Below are 9,138 nucleotides of genomic sequence, written 5' to 3' on the forward strand. Positions count from 1 at the left end.
AATACCAATTTGAACACCAAATACCATTCGTTTCATAACATATGAGTGCAATACAAAATAATTTACCCTGAAGTATTCTTTTTACAGAGTACTCATTAGGCCCTTTCGGACGGCGCAAACAACGTCACAACAGATTTATAATCAATGAAACAGTGTCTAAAAATATCGTTTTTTTTATATCACTAATGGTATGATTTATTGTGCATTTAATGTCAACAACTTGTGAAAACGAAAACTAAATTACCAGTGGAAAATCCCCTCAAATTTTCCAAAAGCGTATAGATTTGGTATAAAACCTGCTGCAAATAATAGCCGGGTGTATTAGCTACTTTATATGACAGAGAAATGTATCGAAAACTAAATTTTATACTTGCATCGTTGATGGTGATAGGAACAGTTCGTGGTGAAGAATCTACTGGCTGCAGTGGTGAAGCATGCTCAACCGACCCATCAGTAGATATTTTGGGAGATTCAAATGCAACACTGATTTCGAATTTCAATATTTCTCAGTTGAATGAACAATATTCATCTGATATTGAAGAAGAGATAAAACAAGAATTGGTAAAAGAAAGAATGGAAATAGGGAGAGCAGCAGATGAGTTGGGTCTTTTTAAAGAATCGGGATTAAATGGTAATTTAAAATTCAATTATGTATGTTATAGAGACACACCTCAAAGCTTGGTTTGGTTGGTTTACTTTTAATAATAATCTTGTTTGTTATATTCACAAATTAAAACATATTTGTGACAAACTGAAAAAAATCATACACTCATATATATAATACTAGAACACACCCGTGATATCGCGGGTCCGTGACTGAATTATAGTTTATAACTATGCGTATGCCTTATTTTAATATTGGTATTGTCATCTGATAAAGTCATGCCGATTATAAGATGCACAGTTTTCTCTGCTTTCAAAATCTTTCTGTTTGAACCCGTCGACCTGGAACCTATCAATTATTGGTAATATTAATAATTTTGAAAACAAAAGGGCCTGGAATGGAGTATTTTTTACTCAACAGTATACAGCAAAACTCTAAATACACCGTTTGGTGGTGTGCCTGTCAGATGCGGAACGTACAGATAAGGTAATGAGGAAACAGGTGAATATACTATTGGCATCGGTGTCGGACTCGATCCGGAACTTCTTCATTATTGGCAATATTAATTACGTGTTAAACAAAGGGACCTGGAGTGGTGTAATTTTTAATCAACACCATTGTACTATATTATTTATATATAAAGTTGAATTCTTTGATTTATCGTTTTTACGTGATGACGGCTGACAAATTGGACCTCGTTATTTTAGTATTATAGATATATATAGTTATCAATTGTTGTAAAGCATATAAGATAGTGGCAAAACAAAATACAAGTTACAACATAAATACAACAAATCTTTAACCATCAGTTAATCAAGAGTCCCTTATCCTCAGTTCGATTGACTGTTTTCAAAAGAAACCTAGACTTTGTACCTGATAAATTTGTTGAATTGAGTGTGTATTGTAGTATTTTTTTTTTAATCATTAGTCATTATTTTGAGAAACAATTTCAGAGAAGAATTAATGGAGATGTTATTTTAAAAAAAATTATAAATATATATACGTGTGCACATTTCTAAATCCGCGCTTCATATAAAATGTGCTTCGGTCAACAATTTTACACTCCAATAAAATTACAAAAAGAAGCATTCAATTCTTAAAATAAAGAGAGATTTTTTTTTAACAGTTGAACCTGGTAATGAGCCAATGCAAGGCAGAAACTATGATGCTTTCATTCGGCATATGATTTACCTACAGAAACTTTATATATCACTGTACGGGAAAGTTTCATCGGCGCTACAGAGAATATCTGCAATTGAGCAAAAAGGTAAACATTTTTTTCTTAATTTGAATTTATTAATATTAGTCTTATAACAATGTCCAAAATCATGATGCTAATATTCATAGTGTTTACGAAGTCAGACTTACTGACGGAATGAGTGTATTTCGCAACATCTAAACTAATTTCGGTTTACATTTTCGAACAAATCCTCACATTTTGGTTAAAAATATAGTTGTTTTGAGTGATAAATAGACATTTGCGGAAACTGTCATACACCTACGATTAGGAGTACAATTACACTTACAGGTAGCATATAAATCTTGGGCTCTCTCAAAGTGAAAATATTAATTGTCAATTCGAAACAATGTATTAAACGATATTTTTTTCTGTATTTGAACAACGTTTTTTTCCCTAATATATTTGCATTAAAGTGTAAACATTATTTATTGTATACGGTGTTATCCAGGTTGAAAATGCTGTAATTGTACGAAGTATGACACAATGAACTATTTTTTGGATTAACAAGTACCCGACCTCGTACACTCTGTTTTTTTATAGATGTATTTCTAAAGGTATCCTTCTGATGCGTTAAGCCTTTTTCAACTTATATTTATAGTTCGTTCTTATGTTATACTGTTACACCACTGTCCCCGGTAAGGGGAGGGTTGAGATCCCGCTAACATGTCTAACCCCGTCACATTATGTATGTATTTGCCTCTAATTCAGTGGCTGTCTTTTGTTGTTGTGTTGTTTTTTGTACACGAATAAGGCCGTTAGTTTTCTCGTTTGAATTGTTTTGCAATTGACATTTCGGAGCCTTTTCTAGCTGTCTATGCGGTATGGGCTTTGCTCATTGTTGAAGGCCGTATGGTGAACTATCTATTGGAGAGTTGTCTTATTGGCAAAAATACCACATCGTCTTTTTTATAGAATTATTTTAAAAATAAATACATGAGACATACAAAAATTTCGCAATTGTCGTTGCAGTAGCTAGTTTAGGACAATAGCTGAAAAATTGTCAACAAGACTTTGTGTTAGGAAAGGTGCAATCAACCATGAATCATGTTGACATGTTTATGCTAAGGCATACGTTCTCTCTTTTATTTTGTCTTAAAGAGAAATACGAAATACAGCAATTTATTCTTCATGAAATTTCACTTGCCGTTCGGTATATTTTTTAATAACGAACTTCTTTATGTCGGAAATATAATTTAGACTATTCGCCTTACTCAGTTGAAATGTAAGTAAAGGTGTACTCAGATACTTAAAACCTTATCTTTATTTTCAACATGAGCATTTACACCTGTTACGAGACTGGTATTATTTTCATTGAATTGTAATTTGAGTGCACTGACGACGCAACGGTAGATCCTGCCATTTTCAAAAGGGGATTCCTACTCAGGATGAAAAGGGGGAGGGTCCGACCATTTATTCCCATTCAAAAGCATTGATCGTCAAAACAAGGGGTGTTCCAACCACCGGAACAGCCCGTGATCTCTCACTGCGACGTTGTTCATTTCAACACAAAGTTTATACGCAAATCAGTTCAATTGATTGATAGGAATAAAAAATGCAAAAGTGAAGCAGGCGAGAAGAAATTGTTAAAAAAATATCAATCTATTTAAGTCAGCAAGGCAACAGTTGCGGATACAAAGTTGCAATCGTGCATAACAAAAACTACATCAACATTGCTATCTCAAATGTAATGCACTGTAGCGAGTGTAATAGTTATGTTATGTTACTTGTGCATCGCATTTCCCTGAATTTTTCAAAGGCACAGTTTGTAGTGGTTAATTCGAAAAAGCGCTTCGGACATATGAAATATTAAAGTGTTGCTTTCATTTTTTTTTTATAAAAGGCACCAGAAATATTTTTTTTTTGCTATTTTGTATCTTTTTTTTTTTTTTTTGAGATGACCCATTGTTTTTGTCACCTGTAATTGTAAGTCTAAAGTGTAATCCTAGGTATAGACCTAGTTTCCGCAAATATCTAATAGTAAATGTATCGGTATTAGATGAGAGATATCTACCATCGCGATACCGTCCGTAAGATCCTTCATTACAGTTGTGACGTATCATGGAATTAAAACATCAATATCCGCATTTATGCTTGGTCCGTTTCTGTGTGTGTTACATTGTAGTGTTGTGTCGTTGTTCTCCTCTTATATTTATGCGTTTCCCTCAGTTTTAGTTTGTTACCCCGATTTTGTTTTTTGTCCATGGATTTATGAGTTTGAACAGCGGTATACTACTGTTGCCTTTATTTATGCCAATTAGTGGAACATTGACTCATTCCGTTTATGACTTTTATTGACCCTTTTTTTTTTTACAATATAAGATAATGAGATGTGGTATGACTGTCATTGTCAACTATCCAACAGGGTCCAGCTTCTCGTTCATCGTTATATTTATTTCGGAAGCTTTTTTAAAATCTGTTGTTCCGTAGATGCAGTGTTGTATTTTCTCTCATTTGAATGCATTAGCTAAAGACAAATTCCAAATTATTTCGATAGATTCCCTAAAACATGAATATATTTTGTTCATCAAGTTAATGATACGTCTTATGTATGCTTCTATGAAAAGGAACCGTATCTTCAACAAGTCATTTTTATAATTACTATTAAAATACTACCATACATCTTTTTAAAATAGTCAAGTTTGTATATTCATTACATTAATTTTTGTCCTCCAATTCTTTATTTTTAGTTGCTTGGTTGGGATTTTTTTTGTAAATGAGACTTTTTCTTCTTTCCATATACTTCTATTTACGATATCAAATAACACCTTGTCAATGTACTGTATTGTCATCCGACCTGATGTGAAGGTTAAACAATTCTTTTTCTTATTTTCTTGAAAGTTCTAGTAATGCATAATGCACCAGAGGTAGCAGCATTTTTTGCAATGACGGTTTGTATTTTTTTTTATAGTTCATCGAAATTTGTCAAAAATGCTTGATATCTAAATTGCACACATGAAATTAAGGATTTATTTAGAGTATGTCAGGCAAACTGAGTTCCTTTATATAAATTGTTCATTGATGTTCATGATAAAGTTCCAATAATATTTTTTTTCACAGTTTCGAAAACACGGAAAATATGTAAGTATCTTTAAACAATTACCATAGTTCGTATCATGAAATAACTAAAAAGGGGTAAAGCATGGATAATATAAGTAATACATCTCTTTTGGCATATCAGAAAATATTCACTTCATTTACTCTAAGTAATACCTAAAATGCACGGTCACTGAGTATCGTTAAAACAACGTTGCTGAATCTACAAAATATCATTTTATAATTTTTTGGCGTTTCCTATCAAAGTGTTATGACAGAATATTGTTGCTTACAAGTAAGTCATGGAACTAAGTATTCTCAGAAGTACATTTAAAATCATCTCTCCGAATGTACGGATTTCAACATGGTTGCCTGTTATTGGAAATATCAATGAAATGTTCCATTTGTTTGAGCAAGAACTCCGTGTTCCTCTACTCTTTTATGAAATCACGAAATTAAATGTAAAAGAGGGACGAAAGATACCAAAGGGACAGTCAAACTCATAAATCTAAAACAAACTGACAACGCCATGGCTAAAAATGAAAAAGACAAACAAACAACAGCACACACGACACAACATAGAAAACTAAAGAATAAACAACACGAACCCCACCAAAAAACTAGGGGTGATCTCAGGTGCTCCAAAAGGGTAAGCAGATCCTGCTCCACATGCGGCACCCGTCGTGTTGCTTATGTGATAAAACTGTTCTTGTATTTTACTTGTGATGAGCAACACAAGACATATTACTTCTCATTTTTATAAGTAAGTGTTAAAAGTTTAACAACACAGTTCATCCTACCGTTTTAAAGGTAGCGTTTCTCTTTATTTCACTTTTAATTTTCTTAATTTTAGTTCTATTTTTCAATTAAGTATATTACAATTTTCTGTATTTGTTATTTGTCTCTTTTTTGTGTGTCACGGTCGTGTTATCTCTCTTCCTTCAGAAACTATTCGTATATATATTTCAATTTTCACAATCGGACAGGTTTAAGGATTAGATAACTTACTAGAAAGTAAAATCACAAAAATACTGAACTTAAGAGGAAAATCAATTCGGAAAGTCCATAATCACATGGCAAAATCAAATAACAAAACGCATCAAAAACGAATGGACAAGAACCGTCATATTCCTGACTTAGTACAGGCATTTTCAAATGTAGAAAATGGTGGATTAAACCTGGTTTTATAGCGCTAACCCTCTCACTTTGATGACAGTCTCATCAAATTTCGTTATATTTACATTGATGCGTTAACTATAAACAGACACAATAAATAAAATAGTCAAAATATGGGTACATCAGTCATCATCGTATAACAATTTTAAAAGGGAACAATTTAACAGAACATAAAAACATCTATCTACAAACACATTCATTGATTTGTGTGTCTGACGTCAGAAAATTTGATACGTCACATAGATTTGTCGTTCAATGTGCATACAAACAATTTTAAATTTACATAGGCAATGTTAGCATATAGGGTTAAAAAATAAAAAGTATGTAAAAATAAATTTCAGAAATAGACCGAGATTGAAAATGGTCCAAATGTTATATATTGAATTTATAAGAATCCACAAATAGTTAATTCCACTACACGATTGAATGATTTTGACGTTTATGGTTTAACGTATTTTGTAATTCATAATAGAAATATATCATAATGACATAAAATAGAACAATATCATACTGACGGGATCGTTTAAAGAACCAAAGAAATAGAAAAAGTCGCATATACAAAACACGCCACCAAAAAATGAAAGACAATACAAACACATTGAAGAGATGTATAAGTACCGAGCCACGTCAAACGGATATCACATAAAACCATTCAACAGTAAAAGTAATATAAATAATAGAACAAAGACAAATGAAAGAACTATAAAACACGTTGTTAAGATGATAAACAACATCAGTAAGCAGAATCTATACATCAAGACCATCGTGTTTTATTTGTGAAGTTGATACGGAATATTTATCAACAAGGTCTTGGTACCTTCCGATGAACTTTTTTAGAAAAAGGACGAGACGTTCTTTGACATACCCCTGGTTCATCAACTTTCTACTCAGAAACTGATGACGTTTTACAAAGTCTGAGTAGGAGCTGCAAGCTCTTGAATATCGATTACGTTGGGAAATATATATCCCATATGCAGGTGAAGTTGGTATATTGCTACTAAGGTTAGGGAAATTTATAATTTCAAAATTAAAATCGTCTCGTTTGTCATAGATGCTGGTACTGAGATGACTGTGTAAGTCAAATTCGAGATATAAGTCTAAAAATGAGGCGGAGGAAGCCGTGTCTGTTGTTTCTTTAATCTCTAGCTCTGGGGGATATATTAATGGAACCCAATCAGAAAAGTTCGGATTGTTTATGGAAAGAACATCATCAATATATCTGAAAGTGAAATTAAATAATCTGGCCTCATTGATCCTCTTGTTTTTGACAAGTGTCTGGAGGAAGTCCGATTCATACGAAACTAGCTTTGATACGTTTTAAACTTGTTACTATCTTAGTTAGTGGTAGAAAAGAAATAAGTGTTTATCTATCACGGTCATCCGCCTCTATATATGGTATGAAGATATATCAACGTTACACACTTGTCGGATTCTAATATAGGCAACACAATATTGTTGTTACTAGTGGGTAGGCTGGAACTGCTCAACTTTTCAGAGCAAATGAGGTCAACCTCGATTGTTTTAAGCTTCTGTCAAAGTTAAGTGGTTTGTGTGTACTTTTTTGTTTTGTTTTCTTTCATAAAATGGCATTGTCTTTCTGTCGGTAAAGGCCGTTTAATTAGATTAAAAGAAAGTTAGAAAATTGATTTTTTTTTCTGTTACATTCCAAACAGGTCAATCAGGAGATTTCGGTCAACATGTCTTTCCTCAGATAAGATTTCCAACTTCGGCGTACATACGGTTCTATCCACCGTTTGAATACACACCTGCCATTGTATATGGATTATATCTTTATGATACATCGAAGCAGACTAATCCGAGAATGATCACTACAGTCAGCAACCTTTCTAGATATGGATTTACTATGAGCATACGTGTATGGGCAGACACCAAAATGTGGGGAGCTCGCATTTCCTGGATGGCATGTCTCAAAAATATTTGAGATACAAGTTGACAAGGTCATTTTGATTTTTTTTATCATACTATCAATGTTTACGTGATTTCCTCCACACGAACGAAACATTAATGAACTTATGCATGTAGTATAGTTTTAAACAGATATTGTGCTAGAATTTTAACGACTTTCGTAATTGAATAAATGTAGATTCCACCACTGCAACAAGTGTTACGATATTTCTCCACTCGAGACGGTTAAATTTTAAAATATAAAGCGCAAGGTTTGCCGAGCTTTTTAAATAGTTAAAATTTAACTGTTGAGAGTGTAAAAATATCGTAATACACGAGTTATAGTGGTGAAATCTGTTTTTCTGATGATTTTTATCCTTCTTTTTCAAAGATTTGCAGAAAGTTGTGTTCTTTATGTTTGACGTCATTAGGCATGGTCGCCTTTTTCATGACGTCACACTAGGAAATTCAGAAGAAACCAAGAAATTTGACGAAATACTTATATTTCGACCAATCATTTGCCGTATATTTCACTAGTGATAAAGAAATGTGAAAATAGCACTAAGATTAGAGAATATGGTTTTAAAAATTCGTATCTTAAGCAGCAAATTCTTTTCTTTTCTTTTCTTTTAGAAAAACATATTTTTTTTGCTCTAGGATAACCTAAACTTAATATTAGAGGTTACCATTGAAAATCTAATGTTTTCAGTAATTATCCAGAGTAGAATATGAATCTTATAAAATGTTCTCTTGGTAATTTCTGTAAAGATTCTTTAATATGACATGACGTCCAATAATTGCCAACATGGTAGTGAATTTCAGTTTTAATCCATGTTGGTAGTTCTCTCAATACTCTTTATTTGTGCAGTTCACTGACCCTCCTCTTACTATCCGTCGGAAGGAAAGAAGCCAATAAAAGATATTTAGCTATAATAAACATATTGATTTATGACTTTGAACAGCGGTATACTACTGTTGCCTTAACTTAATGCATGTTTGTATATACATGTGATCATTTATGTAATTTGTCAATTGACATTGTAAATATTTTCAAGAAAACAATTATATATGACAATGAGTTTGAAAAATAAATTATGAGAATACTTGCAGTCATTGATAAAATAAGTCTAGCTCAATATTTAAAATGTTGTTTGGCATTTAACTATTCTCCTTCTCCATG

The 9,138-nt window shown here is 32.5% G+C and overlaps 1 long non-coding RNA gene across 1 annotated transcript; it reads left to right on the top strand.

Annotated features, from left to right (window-relative positions):
* Positions 1 to 309: 309 nt before the first annotated feature.
* LOC143042162 (uncharacterized) lies at positions 310 to 8,067 on the top strand. Its single transcript, XR_012967896.1, has 4 exons — positions 310 to 631; positions 1,731 to 1,871; positions 4,902 to 4,922; positions 7,727 to 8,067. It is a non-coding gene; the product is annotated as an uncharacterized LOC143042162 (long non-coding RNA).
* Positions 8,068 to 9,138: the final 1,071 nt, after the last annotated feature.

This window comes from Mytilus galloprovincialis, chromosome 8, assembly GCF_965363235.1.
Source record: "Mytilus galloprovincialis chromosome 8, xbMytGall1.hap1.1, whole genome shotgun sequence".
NCBI lineage: Eukaryota > Metazoa > Mollusca > Bivalvia > Mytilida > Mytilidae > Mytilus > Mytilus galloprovincialis.